The following is a 24,351-nucleotide window of genomic DNA, read 5'->3' as shown; positions in this document are numbered from 1 at the left end:
GGGGCTCCCTGGCCTCTTGCGCCATTTGAGAGCACCCCCATTTAGCTTCCCATTGCCAAACTCAGGTTAGGGCTGGGACAGCATTTGGAAGGTGGCTAATTAACCACAAGAAGTTCTGCACTCCAGTCCTCATTCTAAATGACCTGGCAGATCACGTGGCATCACAAGCCAGGGTCTACACTGTCAAATGACACTAGATGCACTCTTTGGTGGTCACAGTCTCAGCTAAGAACCCTGCAGAGCAGTTGCCCGTGGCAAAAAAAAAAATCTAAACATTGCAGGGTAGCCAAGTTCCAGTGCTGCAGAGACCCAGGAACCTGACACACACAGCACCAAGAGTCCAACTGAGGAGAACGATGTTCTGCAGTGGCTTCATTGACTGACTTTCACCAGCTCCACTGGCAATAGCCTCCAGAAAATCTATGAAGCAGCTCACAAACCTTCCAAGGACTTGTAAATCTAGGTTTGAGAGGAAGGGAGAGTTGTTATTACAGGAAATTCCTTTCTAAAGGCTATAAGAAGGGAGGGGAAACCATGAGCCAACTTGTAGTGTCCCTGCTTCATAAAGAGAAACTTTTGACCTTAGCCCACAATACTCCCTTCTCAGCATCAGGACATACTAGGAAGAGACTTTTGCACATTTTTTCTGGCCCAGTATAGCCCAGAATGCCAGGGACTATTGCCAATCTTGCCCTATCTTTGAAAAAGCGGACAAGAGGGAAGATAAAGTGCATGCTCCTTTAGTACCTATACCAATAACTGAGACTCCTTTCCTATGATTGTCACAAGAGCTGCACGGAGGAAAAATATATTCTGAAAATCATGGATTTTTCTACAAGTGTCCCCAAAACAGTAGGCCGTTCTTCCCCAGAATCCCCATCAGCGGCAAACTTTACTTGATTTCTTTGCACTATTTGGCGTTGCTGTGGAGTTAGTCTCAGACAAAGGGACGAATTTCACGTCAGCCCTCATGAAAGAGCAGCGGGCAACGTGTGGCACCAAAGGCCTAACGTCTACAGCTTACCGCCCAAAGACAAATGGCACGAGTGAGAGGTTCAATGCTATCCTGGCACAGATGCTCAGAACGTTCTCTGCAATGCCTCCTTTTTGTTTATTAAGAGGTGCTCCAGGAACTCCCAGGCTTCCCTCTCCTTGAGCTTGTCTTTCGGAAGAAGGTTTGTGGGCCTATGGAGCTGGTGGGAGAGCAGTGGGAAGGAGTGCAGGCCCAGCAGCCTGAACCTAGCTCTGGCCTGGGCTATGCGGGCCAGATAGAAAACTCTCTGAAAGTTTAGCCCTGCCGGAGAGAATTTGACCTGTGGTATGATCAGAGTGCATGGGCTCAGCTGTATAAAGAGGGAGACCGAGTCGTGATCTTAAAACCTCTCAAAGCTCAGTTAGAGGCAGCCTGGGAAGGGCCCTTCACTATGTTAGTGCACCTCAGTGAAGTCCATTACCTGACTGACAACTCCTCAGTAACCATGTCAACTCCCCCAAACCTCATGAGGATCACTTCAACTTGGTTTTGGCCATACAACCATCACAAGAGAGTGAACAGGACTACCTTGGGACCTGCAAGAAGAGTATCTACAGAAGGGAGGAACAGAGATACTCAGCCTAGCTGTTGCCCTGTCAGAAATGCAGGCCCCTGAACTGAAACTTATGCTTCAAAGTTTTGATAACTTGTTGTCTAGCAGGCCTGGGAAAACTCACCATTCTATTTGCACAGAGAATCCCTTTCCAATCTCTTCTTCACCTGATCATGTTGTGGGAAAGCATGCAGAGGTCTTGGGGCTAGAAGTGCAAGACATGCACTTAAATAGTACAAACAATTTGACGTGTGCTTCCCTCTTGTGTTTTGTTCTGGCCCCTTTCCCTCCCCCTTTTTGAATTTTGCCTCCCTCTTCTTTCTCGCTCTCTCTTTTTTAAAATAATAAACTTCCTTTTATAAAGACATTTTTTGGCTTCCCAGACCTAACAACAGTTTATCACTTGTTTCCTCACATCTTGCATCTAAAATGAACAAATCCTGCATATTTCCCTGTTCCCTTCTTACCTACCCTCTGTCCAGTAGGGTTCTCAGGTGCCTGCTGGTGGCAGGCAAACTCCCAGGAATTTGCCTCCTCATCTGCCAATCGCCCAGCGATCGGTGGGATGGGGCAGACTCCTGGAGATTGCCTGCCACCAGCAGGCATCTCAGGAGCTTGTGCCACGTGCACACTCCCAACCAACATGGCAATGTCACTTCCAGAAGTGATGCCATTGAGCCATCCGAAGGAATGTTCCCATGCTGCGTTTGGAGCCAATTGGGGCGCCAAAGGGCTGAATCGGTCCCATGCAGAGTGCGGGAGTGCTCGTGCGACCGGCATTGAGACATCACTTCCAGAAGTTACATCATCACACTGGCTCTGAAAGAGGACCTCTTGCAGCTCATAAAGTAAGTGCCAGTGACTCCACCCTCTCAATGGGAGGTGAGGGGTATCTACCAACCCTACTACCCACACTGAGATGGCATGTCTCCTCTGACTTTTCCTTTGCCAACTGGCCTGCCACTGAAGAACAAGGAAACTCAAACTCCCTTTCCTGGAGGTCTACATTAAAAAAAAAATTATCAAAACACAGCTTGAAGTTGCCAATACTAAAACCAGGCCTTAGATCAGAAGCCCTCTTTTGTCCTGATCAAATGCAATGCATTTGAATACGCAAAAATAACAATTTCTTTCTCCCTCTCTGCTGCTTCCCTTTCTGGTTAGTCTGTGCCACAGTCCAGGTGTTCAGCACGCTGTCTCCCAGGAAGCACTAAGAAGGCTCGGGAAGGGAAGCCATTTTGCTGCTACGAATGTGTTCCATGCCCAGAAGGGATGATCTCCACACAGAAAGGTGGGTGAAAGCAAAGAAATAATCTTTCAAGGCAGGAAGGAAGGAAGGAAGGAAGGAAGACTAGGAGGCAAAGCCACTCTCCATCTAGCACCACAGCAGACGTCTTTCCTTTTGGCTCTTCTGAGTGCATGGGAAAGTCATGGGGTTCAATACTTTGCAGCCCCATCTAAGAAAGATCTCTGATATCAGAAGCCAAGTACTTAAGAGCTGTTGCCTCTTAGAAAGCGAGAAGATATGTCTAGATGAGACACCTACTAGTGTCAGCAGGGTATTAAATGACACTTTCTCAGGTACAAAATGGGGACACCATCATCATACTGTTTTCATACGTTTATTGGGAGTACAGGTTCCAATTAACAACATGGATCCATTTCCTAGTCTGATTGCCTGGAAGTCTATTTCTCTACACCTCTAATCCCTGAGCATTGGGTGTTGCTCTCTATCTCTCCCGTATCTTAAGGCTTTCTCCTTCTATCATCCCCAGCACAGCCCAGGCGGAGTTTCTGTGGCTCTTAGCGACTCCATTGACCTTAAAGAGTCTTTTGTCCATTCCTGAGATCCACTGGCACGAGCCCCAGTTTCTGCGGGATTGGGAAGATAGTGGGGACCCATCAAGGCATCCATAGAGTGCAACAGGGGTGGGTACAAAAATGGTTGGCATGGGAGCTCCCTATATGTGCTGGAACTTCACCAAGTGCCCGGGGAATTATCAATGTAACGTCACAAACCTGCAGCAGGTATGCTGTTTGGTCCTCCAAGCAGGGCTTACACTTGTTCTTCAGTTTGGTAAGAAATAATAATAACTGCACTTGCATACCACTCTTCTAGACAGATTAGTGTTCCACCCAGAGTGGTGAACAAGTTAGTGTTATTATTACCTCCACAATACAGCTGGGGAGCTGGGGCTGAAAGGAGTGGCTTACCCAAGACCACCTACTGAGCTCAGGGCAGCTGTATGTGTTCTCAATACCCAGACTGAAGGTAGTTTATGATTATGAGGTTAAATTATTCTCAGCAGAACAGCACTGTGTAGATAGAGCCTAAACTGCCCCATTTATTCTTACCATGGTAACAACCCAATTTCATTACTGCAATGAGTTGTTCATAGTCCTATCCTTGGAGACTACCTGGGTGCCAATGGGGATAAAAGCCTTTTCCGTTTTGGTAGCTGTTTCTATAGGGCAAAGCATATTCCATTGTCTTCTCCTGGTGTAGAGTTCCTTCCCCCATTCTGAGAAAGCTGAGAGCATCTGTCCTTACAAGAGACTTGTGGGCCTGCTAGAGTCCTTTCATAGGATCCCAAATGTCCCTGAGCCAGTTTGGTGTAGTGGTTAAGAGTGCTGGACTCTAATCAGGAGAACCAGGTTTGATTCCCGACTCCTCCACTTGAAGCTAGCTGGGTGACCTTGGGTCAGTCACAGCTTCTAGGAGCTGTCTCAGCCCCACCCACCTCACAGGGTGATTGTTGTTGTGGGGATAATGTAAACCACTCTGAGTGGGTGTTAAGTCATTCTGAAGGGCAGTATATAAATCATATTATTATTATTATTATTATTATTATTATTATTATTATTGATTCCCTGTTTGAGAAATGACGCTCTCTGGCAAGCCTTCTTGGCAGCTAAGGCTGAAAGGGGACACTGAAATTTAGGAACACATAAATAAATGTCTGGGATTTTCTGCAGTCCTTTATCAGTGAAAAGTTCCTGTCTCTATATGTCTGCAGAATATCGGGCCCTGAATGATAGTCCGTGTCATCTCTCACTTTCCCACAAAGTCTACTGAATAGTTGAAGGCAGCCCGCCAACTGGACGCAGAGGCCACAGTGTCCCCCCCCACACACACACCGTAAAGTAGCTGGTGTTCAGAGTTACACTACCCCTGAGCATGGAGGTATACCAGTCCTCAACATGTCTGGCTGGTGGATGCATCATTCTCCAACATATATTAGCTTATTGTAGATGTAAGGCAAATGTTCCTGATGTTGAAGTCACTCTTGTCCTTTCCAGATGCAGAGAGTTGTGACAAATGCCCAGAAAGCCAGCATCCAAACAAGGACCGAACGCAATGTGTCCCAAAGGCTATCACATTCCTGTCATATGGTGAACCTCTGGGGATCAGCCTCGCTTTCTCTGCCCTGCTCTTGTCCTTAATATCAGGTTTTGTTTTAGGAGTCTTCATTAAATGCCGTGAAACACCAATTGTCAAAGCCAACAACCGGGACCTCACCTACATTCTCCTCGTCTCCCTCCAGTTTTCCTTTCTCTCCTGCTTTCTATTCATCGGCCAGCCAAGGAAGGTGACCTGCCTTCTCCGACAAACCGCCTTCAGCATCATCTTCTCAACTGCACTCTCTTCTGTGTTGGCCAAAACCATGACTGTGGTGATGGCCTTTATGGCCGCAAAGCCAGATAACAGGATGAGGAAATGGTTGGGGAAGAGTTTGGCCAACTCCATTGTCATTTCTTGTTCCACTGTTCAAGTTGGTATCTGCATCATCTGGCTAAGCATCTCCCCTCCCTTCCCAGAGGCTGACATGCACTCCCAGTCTGGACTCATCATCCTGCGATGCAACGAAGGGTCTGTCGCCATGTTTTATGGTGCCTTGGGCTACATGGGCTTCCTGGCTGCCGTCTCTTTCACGGTGGCTTTCCTGGCCAGGAAGCTGCCTGCGGTCTTCAATGAGGCCAAGCTGATCTCTTTCAGCATGCTGGTGTTTTGCAGTGTTTGGGTGTCCTTTGTGCCCACGTACCTAAGCACAAAGGGGAAATACATGGTAGCCGTGCAGGTCTTCTCCATCTTGGCCTCCAGTGCTGGCCTGCTGGGCTGCATCTTTTCCCCCAAATGCTACATTATCATCCTGAGGCCCGACCTGAATACCAAGAGGTATCTAATGACCAAAAGTTAAGGCCTCTGATTCTTAGTGCATTCTTTCTTATTCTGGCATATCACAGATACCATTTTGGAATGACTTGTCTGATCTACAGTGATAAGAAATGTCTCTTTCTTCCATATGTTATTTATTTACTTTATTTATTTATTTATTTATTTATTTATTTATTTGATTTTTAGCCCTCCCTCCCCACGAACAGGCTCAGGGCGGGGAAGAACAAAAACTCATGAATCACAAAGGTCAATGAAAGGACAAAACTCATGAATCAAAAAGGTCATCGATTATCAGTGATGTGGATTTTCCACACACACAAAAAATTAGGATCAGGAATTTTTAGTAAGGAACCTGAAAACACCTCATGTTTATTTTATGTTTATGTTTCAATAACAACAAATACGTGGACTGAAATACTGAATTAGGAAAAAGAAAAAAAAATCAAGTGTGGTGGTTGTTCATTCTGATCTAGATTTGTGAGTGGTAAACTGTAACCCTTGTTGCAAAAGATATGAATGACATGAGCCTCTCAATCTGATGTCCTTCACTTCACAGGAGCACCACATGTCCAGCAGAACCAGAACAGCTTTAGGCTACACAGCAGGGGGGGAACACCAAAGGGCATGGAAGCAGTATCTTACACAAAAATAACACAACTCACTTCACATTAAAGAATCACCCCAAAAATTGCTGTCAAAAGCCCTTTATTTCTGTAACTGCTTTAGGTTACACAGTAGGAAGGCACCACAGAGCAGGAAAGCAGTGTACTACACAAAAATAACACAACTCACTTCACATCAGAGAATCACACAAACACAATTGCTGTCAAAAACGGTGAAGTGGGTTGTATTATTTTTTGTAGTACATTGCTATCATGCCCTGTTGTGCCCTCCTACTGTGTAACCTAAAGCTGTTCAAGAAATAAAGTGTTTTTGCCAGGAATTGTGTTTTTGTGATTCTCTGATGTTAAGTGAGTTGTGTTATTTTTGTGTAAGATAGTGCTGCCATGCCCTTTGGTGTTCCCCCCTGCTGTGTAACCTAAAGCTGTTCAAGAAATAAAGTGTTTTTGACAGGAATTGTGCTTTGTGATTCTCTGATGTTAAGTGAGTTGTGTTATTTTTGTGTAAGATAGTGCTGCCATGCCCTTTGGTGTTCCCCCCTGCTGTGTAACCTAAAGCTGTTCAAGAAATAAAGTGTTTTTGACAGGAATCGTGCTTTGTGATTCTCTGATGTTAAGTGAGTTGTGTTATTTTTCTGTGTGGGGGACTGCTGGTGTAATGTGTCATAATGCTTTGCCTACTTGTACTTTGGAAGGGAGAAAAAAAAATTAAAACTTTATTTTGTGTTGTTCTTGTTTTATTCTTTGTTGTGCAGTTGGTTCCCATCATAGGGAACAATGGGGCTGGCTGGCCAGCCATCTCTGTCGGTGGTGGGGGAATTTGAGGGAGGGTGTCTGTGGTTCAGGTGCTCTTTCACAGGGACCAGCTGGCACTCAGAAGTGTGCCCACCATTGTGGCACCCCTGGGCTGTGCAGAATTGCCCAGGGAAAGAGAGTTTAGAAGTTCCCAGCATAGGGAACAAAGGGAGAGGGCTGGCCTTTGCCAGCCTGTTCCTGGGGTTATGGGTGTGGGGCAGGTGGGGGTGGATTTGGGTCTGTGAGGGGCTAATGTGGGGATTTGGGTCTGTGTGTGGCAGCTGGGGGGGAATTGGGTTTGTGTGGGGCTGTAAGGGGTGGACTTTAGGGGCTGAGAGGACCTACTTGGGGAGGCCATGAAATGGCCCCCCCAAGTGGGAGCAGTCTGAGCCTTGGTGGGGGGTGGGAGGAAGGGTGGGAGAAGGGCCCCAGAGGGCTGGGGGGCATTTTGCATGCAAAATGCCACCCCTGGCAAGACAAGCCTCCCCCAGCTGTCAGTGGTAGAGATGAGAGCAGAGCACCTACTTGGGGAGGCCATGAAATGGCCCCCCCAAGTGGGAGCAGGCTGAGCCTTGGTGGGGGGTGGGAGGAGGGGTGGGAGAAGGGTCCCAGAGGGTTGGGGGGCATTTTGCATGCAAAATGCCACCCCTGGCAACACAAGCCTCCCCCAGCTGTCAGTGGTAGAGATTAGAGCACCTACTTGGGGAGGCCATGAAATGGCCCCCCCAAGTGGGAGCAGGCTGAGCCTTGGTGGGGGGTGGGAGGAGGGGTGGGAGAAGGGCCCCTGAGGGTAAGGGGGCATTTTGCATGCAAAATGCCACCCCTGGCAAAGGAAGCCTGCCTCTTCATTTTTCCCCCATAGGAAATAATGAAGAAAGATGAGCAGCAGCATGCTAACAATATGCTGCTCCTTCGCTTTCTTATGGGAGGATGGGGGGACCTGCTTTGGGGGGCCATAACATGGCCCCCCAAAGTTCAATCTGTCTGAAACTTGGGTGGTTGTTAGAGAAGGGTTAGAGGAAGGTCCCCACCAATTTTGGGCTTATTCGGTGGGAAAATGCCTCCCCCAGACGTCCGGGAAGACGGAGGCATTTTCCCATTGAAAAGCAGAAAGAAAGCAGAAAGAATCCCGAAACGTTTCGGCTTTTTTCTTTCGGCTACCCGAAACGTTTCGGCATTCCCCGAAACGTTTCGGCATTCCCCGAAAGAAGCCGAAACACTTTTGTTTCGGCATTCTTTCGGCATTCTGAATGCCGAAACGCACATCCCTAGATGAGACCCATAGAAACCTTTTCACTGGGCTGAACTCTGATCACTACACATATGTATTCTGAAGGAATAGAGTTTTTACGTTTTAGAGACCACTGAAGAAGGCACTTGTTCTTTTTTTTTAATGAATATTTTGATACTTACCAATATTTTGTGTGCTTATTATAGAACAATTGTTAGGATAGGGTTATTTATGTTTCTGCAATAGATTTTATCTTTCTCAGCCTTTTCTATTTTACATTCAGCTGCACCTCTCTATTTCAGCTATTTTTAATTCCTTAGGAAAATTCTTGCTGGGTTCTGACAGTCTCTTGGACCCCCCAGATTTGAGGTTTCTGGTGCACTGATGCCAATTATTAAACTGCGGAGTTGGAAGCAGACAGCAGGCTTCAAGAGAGCTTAGAGAGATTTTGCTTCCTCTCCTTTGTACATATTTCCCCTCATTGTCCCCTCTTGTCAAAAAAATCGGGATGACTCTGGTGATGCTGGCACTGATGACACCATGCAATCTGTTGCTCCCCTCCCCAGTGCAAAGCAAACTTTTCATCCTTAAGATGATGATGATGATGATGATGATGATGATGATGATGATGATGATAATAATAATAATAATAATAATAATAGATTTATATACCGCCCTTCAGGACAACTTCATGCCCACTCAGAGCGCTTTACAAAGTATGTCATTATTATCCCCACAACAAAACACCCTGTGAGGTGGGTGGGGCGGAGAGAGCTCCAGAGAGCCATGACTAGCCCAAGGTCACCCAGCAGCTTCAAGCGGAGGAGTGGGGAATTAAACCTGGTTCTCCAGATTAGAGACCCGCGCTCTTAACCGCTACACCAAACTGGCTCTCCACCCAATGCCATAACCCCGTTGCCCAGAAAGCACTGGGGGAAAAACCACACACACACATGTGCCATGAACATCCACTTCCCACCAGTCTCTCCCCCAATTGGTTGCATGAGTGCAGAAAGGCTTGTCATTAAGGAAAACAAGATGTTGCTGAATGGCCAGGGCTCATTTTGAGGAGGAATGCACAGGAACGCAGTTCTGGCAGTTCCTCAAAGAGGTCACATGTCAGGTGGCCCCGCCCACCTGACTCTCAGCCATTTGGGCCCGTTTTGGCCTGGATTGGAGCTGAAACAGCCCGGATTGGGCCTCTGATGGGTGGTGGATCACTCTTCCACTCAGCAGTGGCCCAATCCTGACCATTTTAGGTCCCTTTTCGACCATTTTCAGCCCCTTTTTGCCATTTTGGGCCCAATTTTGACCCTGAATGGCCAGGATTGGGTCCAAAACAGCCAGGATAGGTGATGTCAGGGGGTGCAGCATATGCAAATCAGTTATGCTAATGACATGCTTCTGGTGATGTCAAGGGGTGTGGCGTATGCTAATGAGTTATGCTAATGAGTTGTGCTAATGAGTTCCTCCAGATCTTTTTCTATGACATGAGCCCTGCGAATGGCCCATCTCGCTACTGGACCTGCTTGTGCAGCCTCTGCGAGGAGAGTACAGAAATGAAACACACAAACTTTTCATTACAGTCCTGTTTTCCAGATTTGGTTCAGCGATCTGGAAGCTGCTGTAACATGCTGAACCAGTGAGCTCAGAGTGTATTTTGGCTTGTTTCTTTTGTTATGCAAACCCCAGTGGTGGCATCACTACTCCAGAATGTGAGGACTTACTTCCCCCAGCTTTTGAACTCTTGTTTCTGACCCTCATAAAGAAAAATACCCCTGAGGTTTCAGGTGGGTTTTTTTCTACTAGCACACACCAAAGAATCCTTGCATTGCATGGGCCTCTTTCCCATCTATTCCTTTCTTTCCTAGGTCAGTTATGGGTTTGTGTCCCAAGTTATTAACGATCCCACTCAGTCCTCTTTTTTCTACCGGATGGTTCCAAAGGAGGAACGATATTACCTGGGGATTATCAAAGTGCTCTTGTATTTCCGATGGACGTGGATTGGCCTCGTTGTTAGAGACTCCGTTAACGGAGAACAGTTCAAGGGAATCTTTCCCCCAATGATCCTTCGCAGCGGCATTTGTGCTGCCTTTTCAGTGAACATCCCCCGAAGAAGAACCTTTCGTTATATGAAAAAGTTATTTTGTCCTGTGATGTATTACACTCATGGAGAAATGTCTCTGTATTAGTTTATTATGAAGAGCCAAGGTTTTGGGGAGATCTATTCATTGAAAGGTCTGCAGAGAAGAGCTGGATTGTAGCCAGCGTATGGGACACTGACCTCTTTTGGGACAAAATTAAATTTTCCCATCACAGCCATGGCATTTTTTCTTTCCCCATCCAGAAAAACACAAGGATACAAACTGAAAATATGTTTCATCGTGTCAGGAAGATTTGGGGGAAAGCATTTGACTGTTCCTATGCGAAGACTGCATTGTCTGTGAAAGGCCAAGAAAGATGCAGCGAGAAAGAAAACCCAAAGACCCTTTCTCAGAAGAGGATCAAAGATATCCTGTCCGTAGACAACTTTTATACTTTGGATGCCATTCTGGCCATAGTATTGGGCTTACATGCTGCATACTCATCGAGATCAAAACAGACGTTAGTCAGGGATCCGTCAGCCCTCCACAAAGTTCAGCCGTGGCAGGCATTCCATTCCTCTCTTATATAAGCTACACTGAAAATTACTGCAATTGTTTAATTATATTTTTGTCTTGCCTGCAGATGCTGAGGTGGTCTCAGATGTAGCCAAGCCTCCCGCAGCAGAGATCCCCCTTTTTTACAACTGCTATGGTAACTTCTCAGGGTGTTAGACTTCCACTAGCACCACCCTGTATGCCCCAAGATCCCTTTATCTTCTTAGTAAAATTGAGACTTCCTTCATCACTGGCAAAAATCTCCTCTGTTTTCTTCCATGGCCCTTTCTTATGCTTCCCTGTTGGGGTAGAATCTGTTAAGATGGGATCCCTCAGGGTTGCTCAGTGCATTTCCACCTATCCTTTCCTGCTTCCTCGCTGGGATGCTGCACAGGTGACTGGTCTCGGCTATGGCACCCAGATCCCTCAGCAAAACTCTCTCTTTTGTCCAGAGGAGCCAGTCTCTCTGCCTACACATCCCTTCTTGGACAAGAACATTCACTGCTGCTGGGGAAGATAATGCAGCAAAGTTTCTAGTTCAGAGGCTTCAGCTCTGAAACGAGCTATAATTTCTGCTCGTTTCGGCACTTCTTCTTCATAGCCAATTACCAACGAGGCCAGATCATATGATATCATAAACCATAGTAGGATGCCATAAATCTTTCTCAGGACCGTTACAACAGTTTGCAATCAACTGTTGTAACGGTCCTGAGAAAGATTTATGGCATCCTACTATGGTAGGATGGTTTATGATATCATATGATCTGGCCTCGTTGGTAATTGGCTATGAAGAAGAAGTGCCGAAACGAGCAGAAGTTATAGCTGGCAGGCTCGTTGCCAATCTCCTGGCCAGTCTTCTGGTTGAACATTCAGGCCACAATTCAGACTGTGAAATTATTGGAGTTCGGATATGAACTTGGTATTCATTGAAGGTTTGCCTACCAGGATTGGACTCTGTACTGTGACAGAACAAATGGACGATTGATGAGATTGTTTTGATATATATATTTATTCGATTCACTGTAATTCATTGTACATATATTTTTGATTGCACTGAATAGAATTTAACACCGTGTAGTGTTTTCTTGGGTTCTGAGGCTTTATGCCTCTGGTCGATGTCTGGTTAGAATCAGGAGCAGAGCAAGTGGCAATACTCACACCCCCTTCACCCATCTGGTGTTAGGAGCAGAGTAGGTGGCAATGCCCGCTCCTCACTTTGACACAGCTGGTAGTAGTGGAGAAGGTGGCAATGCCCACACCCCACCATAACCCAGTTGATATTAGTAGTGGAGCAAGTGGACATGCCTGTCCCCCTTCATCTAGATGGGATCAGGAGCAGAGCAGATGCAATGCCCACCCCCTTCACCTTGCTGGGATCAGGAGTGGAGCAGGGGGCAGTGCCCGCCCCATGTTTTCACCTGGTTGGGATCAGCCACAGAGCAGAAGGCAATGCTCTTCTTCCCTTTTCCCAGCCAGGATAAGGTGCAGAACCCCCTTCAGTCTACTGGAATAAGTCACTCAGCAGGTGGCCATGCCCACCACTGCGCTAAGCCAACTGGTATTAGGAGCAAAGCAGGTGGCAATGTCCACCCCCGCCTTAACACAGTTGGTATTTGGAGTGAGCAGATGACAATGCCCACTCCCACTTCTGCCAGCTGGGATCAGGAGCAGGACAAAAAGGGGTGTGTGTGGCAGACCCCGTTATAACCTGGTAGAATGGGAAGGACAAGCCCACGGGGAATACAGTAAAACAATACTTTACAAAATGTTAAGTTTTTAACGTGCCAGTGCTACATAATTCATACATTCATACATATTTGTGTAACTCTCTCAGGAACAAGAATAAATACATGCACAGAGTAAACACAGAGGTGGGATGGATGTAGAAATCCTCCTCAGGCCCAAAGTAAACACAGAGGTGGGATGGATGTAGAAATCCTCCTCAGGCCCGGGCCTGAGGAGGATTTCTACATCCATCCCACCTCTGTGTTTACTCTGTGCATGGAAAAGTTATAAGAAAGAAGGAAAGAGACCAACGCAAGGATTTGAATTCTATCTGACTTTATTACACCCGGACATGTTGCAATTCTCATGAATGCACTTTTTGTATTATGTATTTATTCTTGTTCCTGAGAGAGTTACACAAATATGTATGAATGTATGAATTATATAGCACTGGCACTTTAAAAACTTAACATTTTGTAAAGTATTGTTTTACTGTATTCCCCGTGGGCTTGTCCTTCCCATTCTACCAGGATCAGGAGCAGAGCAGATAGCAAAGCCCACCCACCCACCCCACTTCATGTGGCCAAGATCACATGTGGAGCAGGTGGCAATGCCCACTCCCTCCTTCACCGGCCAGGATCAGTGATGGAGGAGGAGGGAATGCCTGCCTATCCTCCCTCCGCTTTCTAGAACCCGTTGTATTTTTCCCCACAACGGGCTTTGTTGCTAGTCAATGAATATTTTTGATGTGGGTTTTCTAGAAGAAAGTTAGGAGCAGAAAAATTTTAGTAAAGAATTTGGAAGCATCTCATGTTAATTTTATATCCCAATAGCAACAAATACTTGAACTGAAACAAACACTCTTGTGCAGCTTAATATGTTAAATTCAGTTTACTGGGTTATTGGGTTGTTAGTTGTAAAGGTAAATCCCAACTGATGTGTTGTAATATAATATTTCTATTGCATTGTTCTTTATCAGAGAGACAGTTTGGCATAGTGGTTAAGAGTGATGGGACTCTTATCTGGAGAATCGGGTTTGATTCCTCACTCCTCCACTTGTAGCCAGCTGGGTGACCTTGGGTCAGTCTCAGCTCTCCGGAGCTCTCTCAGCCCCACTCACCTCACAGGGTGATTGTTGTGGGGACAATAATGATATACTTTGTAAATCACTCTGAGTGGGCATTAAGTTGTCCTAAAGGGCGGTTTATAAATTGAATGTTATTATTATCTATTATTATCACTCTGTAATCTACTTTGAGTCTCAACAAGAAATGCATAAGACAAAAGAAACAAATGTTTTAGTTGAGTTTACTCTTCTCTCTACAGTGAGTAAAAAATCCCCTGAAATGTATGTGTGTCTGAAATTGAGAAATAAATTCTAAATGTACTACTGTTTACACAATACACCTCCTACGCAATCCTCAGAACATTTTTCTATGTTTCGAAACAGGATTAGATTTATAACAGGTGGAGTAACATGGCTTGAACGATTTCAAGTGGAGAAGAAAAATGTATCTTGGTGTAGCGTAAATATTCATTTTGAAAACGTAACATGCTTCATATAAGACAGACTGTTCTGTGAATGAGAAGTCATTCCTCAATGCCTTAAAGGCACCATACAATGGAAGCAAGAGGGCCAAGAGGTTTCCTTCATATTGCAACTGGAAAGAGCCTTTGTCTCAGGGCTGAGTCTGCTGAATTGGTAGACAATGGGGGAGTCAAAGGTTGGCAAAAGATTTTTTAGCCCCCTACGTAAAGTATAGTTTGGGAGCTTCCTCATTCAATAGAGAGAAAAGGGAGAAATCTAGAATGCAGGCCAAAAGTTCAGCACTGAGACCACCACTTCTGGTGGCTTGGATAAAGAGATGTAGTAAGGTGTCATCTGCATGTTGGTGACAGCCAATTCCATGGCTCGGGACAATCTCCACTGAAGGAAGCACTTAGACTTTTGCTACTCTTACTTTACTTTATTTGTATCTTGACCTGAATCGCCCAGGTAAGACCAATCTTGTCAGATCTCAGAAGCTAAGCAGGGTCGGCCTTGGTTAGACATTGGATGGGAGACCTCCAATGAAGACCAGGGTTGCAGAGGCAGGCAATGGCAAACCACCTCTGTTAGTCTCTTGCCATGAAAAACCCACCAAGAGTTGTCATGAGTCAGCTATGACTTGACAGCTTTCTCCACCACTACCACTTTATTTGTAGGGAAGGGGTCCCAGATGTTTTGCTAATGAGTTAGGAACCATAGATTTCACCATTATGTTGCCTTACATATTATCTGTACTCCTATATACTACCTGTGCTTCATGTTGTTTAATGTAAGTCCTAGAATTGATTATGTTCTGTTTCAGCAATTCTTCAACCCCATATTGGATCCTTGCTGATACTATGTCTTTGTAAACTTGTATTCATTTACCCTATGACATTGGTTATGGAAATGTTCTTGACACTGTATTCATTTGCCCTATGACATCGTTTATGGAAATGTTCTTGACACTGTATGGAAATACCTGCCCTTGTCCTTGCCACTGATTGTACTAATCTCAAACTATGTAATCCGCCTTAAGTCTCAGTGAGAATGGCGGAATATAAATGACATAAATAAATAAATCACTGAGACTCAAGGCATATTACAGAATAAAAACAGGGTCCGCATACACGACAAGATGCACAATGAACCATGCCCTAGCACAAGGCTTACAGGACAATTCGGGTAGAATAATTCTGAGCATGGCCAGTCCAAGGTTTTTTTGCAACTAGTCTTCAACTCCTTTATTAGGGAGGTCAAAATCTGTGGTTACAGTTTTACAGATTATTCACAAGAAGAGACCCTCCAGAGTAACTGGTTGGCTACTATGTAAAACAGGATGGACAATCCAGCAGGGCTCTTTTTCTCTCTTAAACAAATACAAGCTTTATTTTATTATCAACATCTCTAACACGTATACAGGCTACAGAAATGATAGCACAAAATATTTCTAATCTCTCTTTTTAAAAATAAATTTTATTTAGGAAAAAAGATAAAAATAACAATTGAAAGTGCATAGAACCTTATACGAAATACATTAGGCTACATCAGAAAGAGTATATAGTAATAGATTTGAGCTGCATGAAAGATATCATCAAAATATATAACACAACTGAACATCATACTTTTACTCCTCTCCCTCAATTCTATTTTAAAAAAAGAAATGAAGAATTTATTTTATTTATTTTATTATTTCATATTTATATCCCGCCCTCCCCGCAAGTCGGCTCAGGGTGGATAACAACATTTACTGACCTATAATGTTTCTAGATGTATCTGGTAAGCCATTTTTAGGGAGTTTTTTGAGGGGGGATTCAGTACAAGGTGGGACTTTAAACATTTTGTATTCAACATTATATACTATCTCACAATAATTGGTATATTAACTTATTAGTCTCACTATTTTCAACTGTTAAGTCTATTTTAATAATAATTGTACATTCTAAATTTAATAGATTGACCTATTGTATATATTAAAAATTCATCCAATCATGTAAAAAGAACGCAGTAAGAATGTAAGAAGAACAATTTTAAGAAGAGAAAGTAAGTAATTTCTGTGGCCTAGTTATATAAATCACAGTAAGTAGCAGAATATATAAGCTTCAAATAAATTTTTCCCCTCCATCACCACTGTAATGCTTCTGAATAAGATATTTGAAAACATATCTTCGGAGTCTGTCACAAGATGAAACTTCAAACATTTTGTTTTCAACATTTTACTCAGTCTGATAATATTTAGTATCATAGATTATTAGTTTAATTATTTTATTTAACTATTAATCTATTTTAATATTAATAATACATGCCAAAATTTAATAGGTTGCCTATTGTATATTTAAAAAGTTCATCCAATCATACAAAAAAGAAGAAAAAATCCACAGAAATAAGAATAGTATTAAAGAGGAGAAAGTTCCATAACATAGTTATATAAATCAACAATAATTGTAAGTAACAGAATGTATAAGCTCAAAATATATCTTCCCCCTCAATCTCATTTGTGTTCCTTTTCCTCATATCTTCTAACTTTTGTGCCTTAAACAGTAATTTGGTCAGCCTCCAAAAAGCCATATGATCCTTAGGTCCTCTCATTAAAGAGGGCCTCCTGGGTCAAAGTCACCTTGAACCTTCACGTTAGTCTTATACTAATCCTTGATATGCATTCTTTAAATCCATGTGATCCAGAATTTGTCAAAGCCCTAATTATTGCTTCTGAATTCCATTTTCAAGGTTCCCTTTCTCCGATCTGCTCTTGATAATGGACCTGCTTGTAATGCTTGTACTAATTCAATTTTTCCTTGTAGCTCTCTGGATTCCTTCAGCTGTTTCTTAAATTCTTGAATAGCTTGACTGCTTCCTGGTTTGTTTTTTGCAGTCCAGAAAGTAATTCAGATCTCAGCTTCTGGTAATCCTCCCTTAATTCAATGAAAAATCCTTTCATAGTCTGGTCCATTTGTTGTAGTTGAGTTGATGATTCCTTATTTTCCAGGACTAGTTCTTGAATCTCCTCATCCACTTGCTGCATCTGGGTTAAGGTGTTTTCATACTCTTGCTTTAATTCTATAAACAAAATTTCACTTTTGCTTGAGAGAGAAGTATGTATTTTTTGAGATTATATCTGTAATATCTTCTGAGATTAGTTCAACTTTGGCCTTTTTCATAGCTGCAACCATTTTCTTCAATTTAATTCCTTCAGCACCTAAATATCTAAAAAAGTCTATCCTTGAAATAATTGAGTAAAAGAAAGTGAAAATCAGTTCATTCTTCAAGCCAGTAGGTGGTGATTGTATAACAAAAATATTTTCTGTCAGCCTGTGACGTCAAAGTTTAGACTACGAACTTACAAAATATTCAATGTTCAGCATGTTTTTCCCTCTCTCAAAATAAAGTTATAAAGCAATTATTCTAATTCAACAATATATATTTAAAACATAAGCTGAATAGATGAATTTTGATTAAAGAATGGTCTTTATAACTACAACTTTAAATCCTTTAAGTCCTTCCTCGTATGTAATTTAAAATCCAAAATTGTTTCAATAATCCAATTTGAAATTGGCTGTCTCATTTCTTCTTAGGAAAGAAAGTGAAGTGAAGCAGAGCATATATTGAAGCCAAGGAAAAAGAAAGAGTTAATGCCTGAAACTGGCTGGATTCCCAAATGCAATTAAAATAGTTCCATAATTAACTGTTAACATGCCAAGGCGAAACAACGTCCTGGTTAGTTTTAGATCCCAAAAACTTAACGTTAATAATTGTCTCTTATTTTTGTCTATCGGTGCAGTTTTTTAACAAGTGTCCTTCATCCTGAGAGCAAAAATAAACCACAGTTCACAGTTTCCTTCCTCTTAGAGAAGAGGAAGAAAAGAGAGAGGAAAGGAAAGAGGTCCTAGCACAGTCAGAAAAATATTTTTATATTTACAGCTGGCCCTAGGCCAGCTTATCTGGCTTTCCAGCCACTTCGATTCTGCTCTGCTGATGTTTCTGCATCTTCCGGGAGTCAAGGAGTCTTCAGCCCTCTAATTAAAAAGAGCCAAGTAATCCCCAGATCAATCTGGCACTACATGCTGGAGTGTCTCTCATCAGATAAGAGACATGTTTCAGGCTGATGCCTTCAACCCTACCTGGCTATAGAGCCCAGGAAGCAGAACCAGCAAGAGAGCCCATGAAAATGAGTCTCTCAGTCAGCTGCCATATTGGGAGCCCTCAATATTTCTAATCTCTCTTTGAAATGTAAAGTACCTGGCATCTATTCTTCCCTTACATCTGGAACATGTAAATGGCTATATATGCATAATAACATTTGATTTATATACTGCCCTTCAGAATGACTTAACACCCACTCAGAACAGTTTACAAAGTATGCCATTATTATCCCCACAACAAAACACCCTGTGAGGTAGGTGGGGCTGAGAGAGCTAGAAGCTGTGATTGACCCAAGGTCACACAGCTGGCTTCAAGTGGAGGAGTGAGGAATCAAACCGTTCTCCAGAGGATGCTCTCTGCCTGTCACTCAGAGGAACATCCTCCCCTACCCACCCACCACAAAAAGAACAGCTCCTTTTCAATTCTCCACCCACCCCTGACATGTGTAGAAGGTTCTGGCCAATCTGTGTTTCATTTTTATTTTATTTGTTTAGTCCATGTTTCTGAGACTCAAGTCAAAATAGACAGTTTAAGTCAATTCACTCAACATCACAGACAGTCAAGAAACCATACAATGTATATGTATGTATATGTGTGTGCGTGTGTGGGGGGGCAAAATAGGCTGTATGTTTGTGTGTGTATATATATATTTGCAGATTTCAAAAAACAAGCAGAAATTCGATACAGAGCTGAAACAATGCTGAGACAAAGCTTAAGCAATTCTAAACAGGACATATTGAGTAACAGTAACTTTGCTGTAGGATCATACTTCCTACAACAGACAGTACATAGTACTGTCTCTATCCCTTTACTAACACATCTGTTTGAAACTACTTCCTTATAATACAGCCCTCTTATCTGAGAGAGTAAAAAGGCCCTCATGAATATTTTAGTTTTGCATTGTTTTCAGAAAGCATGGAGAATGGGAGCTTTCCTCACCTCTTCAGGTAGGCTGTTCCATAAGGTGGGGACTACCACAAAGAATGTTGATTTTGCTGAAAGTAGAGAGTGTGATATTCTTCAATGTCTCTTCCTTCTCAACCACCATCCCTTCTGTCGTGTCTGGGTTCAGTTTCCATTTATTTGCTTTCACTCAAGACCCCGGGATATGGATAGTGAAATATAGAGCTGGGTGTCATCCGCATATTAATGACATAATTTCCACAGCTACAAAGGATTTCTCCTAAAGACTATGCACAGAAATTGAATTAGGGTTGCCCTGCCTCCCTGGCAACTTGTGGGATCTTCATTTGCTTGCAAAACGGTATGCAATGATGTTACTTTCGGAAATGATGCCACCTTATTAAGCCCAGGTCCCAGAAATGATCCCTGAGGCTCTCCACTTGTCACTCTTCTCCAAGAGGATGAGGAACCATTAACAAGCACTCTTTGGATGCAATCTGTCAACCAATTCCATATCCACCTAACAGTAACAGGATCCAAATCACATGTTACCAACTTGTCAACAAGAACATTATGTGAAAACTTCTCAAAAGCCTTAATAAAAGCAAGATAAACTATGTGTACAGCATTAACCTGATCCAGCAAGATAACTGTCTCAAAAAAAGAGATAAGGTTAGTCTGACATGACTTGTGTTTGAGAAACCCACGCTGGCTCTTAGTAATCACAGCCATCCTTTCTAAATGCTCAAGGACTGACTGTCTGATGATTTGTTCTAATACTTTTCCAGGTATAGAAATCAAGCTGGTGGGTGAGTAGTTACCTGGATCCTCCTTTTCCCCCTTCTTGAAGATGAGGACAACATTTGCCCACCTCCAGTCTCCTGGCACCTCGTCTGTTCTCCAGGAATTCTCAAAAATAATGGACAGAGGTTCAGAAATTACATCTGCAAGTTCTTTTAGTACCCTTGGATGCAATTCACCTGGGCCTGAGGACTCAGTTCCATTTAAAGAAACAAAGTGTTCATGTATTTTAGTTGTTTTCAGATTTGGCACATGGGTTCTCTTCTTTAAACAGACCATATTTTTTCCGGATTTTATCATGTCTAGATTTCATCTCTTCTCTCCTCTCTTCCTGTCTTACTCTTCTTTGCTCCTTCTCCCTGGCAGCTTTTTCTTCTTCCTTATCTGGTATTTTGCTCTTTTTCTTCCTGCAGCAGCAGCAGCAACAGCAAACAGCACAATAATATAATAATAATGTGTCCTCTCACAGCAGACATTGTAATAATCAGAGCTTCAAAATTCACTTCGCAATGTACCCCAGCATGCAGAACTCGGTATGCAAAGAGAGCTGGGAGGAAGGATGCTCCTAACAGGATATTCTGTGCATTTCTTGTTGCTGATACACCATAAACATGTGACATTTTTCAGGCACTCGTTATAAGTTTTTATTGTATACTGGTCACAACTTCCTGGCTGTGCAGGCTCGGAGATGGGCACTCCCCAGGCAGCGTTCTCTAGAGCTGGGAGAAGGAGCAGCAGAAGCACAGCTCTCCAGCAGGGACCCATGGTGGAGCAGGAGCCGTCCTCTGGCCCGCAGCAGCCTAGCCTCACCTCTGCTCGCTTGTCCTTCAATCACAGGACTAGGAATTAAGCAATTCTGCCCTCTCCTCATCGCCTGTTACAATTTCACTTTCCTGTTCCTGCCGCGAGCCTACCATGTCCTTGCTTACTTTGAACATAAGCAAAGAACCCTTTTCTGTTGTTTTTAGCAACTTTTGCTAGCCTAAGTTCATACTGAGCTTTAGCTTTTCTAACCCTCTCCCTATAAGCATTGGTTATTTGTTTATTTTCATCCTTTGTTATAAGGCTCTCCTTCCATTTCCTAAATTAGTCTTTTTTATTTCTCAACTTTTTAGAAAGCAGTTTATGGAGCCACCTTGACTTCTTTAGGCTCCTCCCATTTTTCCTTCTCATAGGAATCGTTTGGGATTGTGCCTTCAAAATTTCACCTTTAAGAAATTCCCATCCCTCTTGAACTCCCTTCTCCTTAAGCGTTTATGGTTGTGGGATTCTACTCAGCATTTAGTTTATTAAAATTTGCTTTCCTGAAGTCCAACCTATATGTCTGACTATGTATAGCTTTTCCCCTCCCCAAGACTGTAGATTCCAAAATTACATGGTCACTGCTCCCCAGGGTGCCTACTCTACTTTCACCTCGTCAACCAGTTCTTCCCTGTTGACAAGAATCAGGTCCAAGATAGCAGAACCCCTTGTTTCCCTCTCCACTTTCTGAAATACGAAGTTGTCAGCAAGACAAGTCAGGAATTTATTTGACCTTTCATTTTTAGCAGAATTAGACTTCCAACAGATATCCAGGTAACTGAAATCTCCTATGACCACTGTGCCCCATCTCTTTAAGAACTTTGTAATTTGTTCTAGGAGTGGCTCACCCAATTCTTCTGCCTGGCTTGGTGGTTTAGCAGACTCCCACCATAATATCATTATTATTTTTATCCAGAGACTCAACTGAACTTCCATGCTCAGATCCATCTATTTCCTCACAAGTATATGCCTCCTTTACATATAATGCTACTCCTCCCCACTTCCTTATTTGTCTATCCCTTTTAAACAAGTTGTATCCCTCAATCTTAGTATCCCAATTGTGTGTCATTCCACCAAGTTTCAGTAATGCCTATTACATTATAGTCCTCTTCCTGTATTAGGACTTCAAGTTCCTCCTGCTTGTTTCCCATACTCTGTGCATTCGTGAGACATTGGAATCCATGAGTTGTAATCCATGAGTTACATGCCCTGAGGTTTTTGTTTCTGTACTTACCTGCAAGTTAATGTTTCCTAGCACATGTGCTACTCCCCGCAAATCTTTAGCGTTCTCATCCCCAGTTATAGGCTTTGAATGTTTGTCTCTCTCCCTCATAGGATTTAGTTTAAAGCCCCCCTTATCAGGTTTGCAAGGCTCTTACCAAACACATTTTTCCTGCCCTCGTGAGGTGCAAGCCATCTCTCAATAGAAGAGCTTCATCTCGAAAGCTTAAGCCATGGTCCAAAAAACCAAACCTTTCCTGATGACACCATCTACGTAGCCAGTCATGTATTTGCAATATTCTTCTTTTCCTTCCTAAACCATGGCCTTCGACAGGAAGAACTGATGAAAACAGAACCTGCGCTCCAAGGTCTTTAACCTTTTTACCCAGAGCAACAGAGTATATTTTAATGCATTCTGGGCTGTGCCAGGCAATATCATTTGTTCCCACATCGATCACCAAGAAAGGATTGTAATCTTTCGGCTTGATGAGTCTTCCTATCCTTTCTGTCACATCCTGGATGCACACACCTGGTAGACAGTATACCTCTCGAGACAATGTCCGGTGAGCACATTTTACCCGTCACCCCTCTCAGTAGGGAATCCTCAGTTACCAGCACACACCTTCTCCTATATCGGGGAGCTCAAGTCCTCTCATCCACGGAGGCCAGAGAAGTTTCCTGCAAGGTTCAAGGAAGCTGAGGGAGTGGCCCTTGATCCAGAGGTCAAGAATCAATATCTATGGGGAGATCCTGGAACTGATTGCTTAGCATCAGAGGCTCAGAATGTCTCCTGATTTTCCTGCTCCTGTGGGTTACATTCTTCCATACGCTTCCCTCCTGAGTTGGGTGCTCCTCCACATGCTGAGATACCTTTCCCTCCTCCTCCTGTTGCCCTCTCAAGAGTGCTTCATGCATTCTGTCCATGAACTCTTCACCTTCCCTTATGAAATGGAGTGGGGACAAGCGTGCCTCAAGTTCCTGTATCTTCTCCTCCAGTAGGGCTACCAACTTAAACTTGCTGCAAGAGTAATTGCTGTTGCTCTCAGGTAAGAATACAAACATTCCAGTCTTTGTATGTCACTGCCTCAGCTTTCTCACCAGCCATGCTGCTGCAACCCATTGAAGAAGTTGTTCAGTTTTTATTATACTTCCCTGATAACTCCTCTGCCAAACCGCCTCACAAGGCTACTTGTGAAAGGCTTGCAGAAGCAAAAAAAAAAAAAAGCGTAGCACCTATAGGATGTAAGAGCTACTCAGCTTCTAACAGGGCCCTCAGGCCAAACCCCCAGGCTAAGAGCCACAGGGCAAGAACCTCTGGTGAGGAGGAGCCTAATTCAATTCAAGGCTCATCCAGCAGAGGGCGGGGCCAGCAGTCAGTCCCAGGTAAAACAGACTTTCTCCAATTAGCAACACTCACATTCTGCAATTAGCTCCAACCCAGGCAAAAAAGAAACAGAGACAACACTTACTCACACAGGTACCACTCTCAGGTAGGCTATACACACTCACACACACCCCAAACAATATCCTCCCACACAGTAACCTCAGCTAATTCTTCCACTTTTTCCATTTCTTTCACTTTGGAACATTCAGAGACCCCCAAGACCCATAGGCCAGGGGTTAAGGACTCCTCCTCTGTCTTGCAAGTACAAGGAACTCTGTCCATGCTCTGCGGAACCTGCTAAAACTTAGGTAAAGTGTACTCAGCAGAATTACCTCAACATTATTGTTTGACAGACTGCGGGCTGTGAAATAGAGTGCTTTTCCTTGGGTTTTGTATTTTATCCTCCTTCCTACCCCTTTTTAATCCACCCACCCTTTCCTCCATTTTTCTATAATAAACCTTCTTTCTATAAAGTTTTTTTTTTGTTTCCTTGGAACAATTCATTTCTCTGTGAAATTTCTCTGACTCTCTCCCCTGTGTGACAGACAGTTTTGGCACTACCTAGTTTGCTGCAAGATATTTTTTCAGGATTTCCACCCTGTTAGTTACTGATCTGGAAGGGCAATTTCCAATGTGTCAGATTAGCTGTTATCAGGAGGAAACCTAAGTGTGGCAAGTGACTACGAGGCTGCTTCCCAGGGAAACCTTGGTCTGAAGTTGTTCCCAGCAAGGAAAACCACTTTCTCCCTTACCTAACCATAACACCTAGGCTATCCAGGTCAGGGCGATTACCACTTTAT

At 43.5% G+C, this 24,351-nt stretch overlaps 2 pseudogenes; both read right to left on the bottom strand.

Annotated features, from left to right (window-relative positions):
- LOC129327904 (zinc finger protein 208-like) overlaps positions 1 to 24,351 on the bottom strand; it is a 284,286-nt pseudogene that overhangs the window by 245,789 nt on the left and 14,146 nt on the right.
- LOC129327216 (pituitary tumor-transforming gene 1 protein-interacting protein-like) lies at positions 15,762 to 24,025 on the bottom strand (annotated as a pseudogene).

Source organism: Eublepharis macularius, chromosome 4 (assembly GCF_028583425.1).
Source record: "Eublepharis macularius isolate TG4126 chromosome 4, MPM_Emac_v1.0, whole genome shotgun sequence".
Lineage (NCBI taxonomy): Eukaryota > Metazoa > Chordata > Lepidosauria > Squamata > Eublepharidae > Eublepharis > Eublepharis macularius.
The sequence above is the reverse complement of the archived record's forward strand: the minus strand, read 5'-3'. Positions and strand labels throughout refer to the sequence as shown.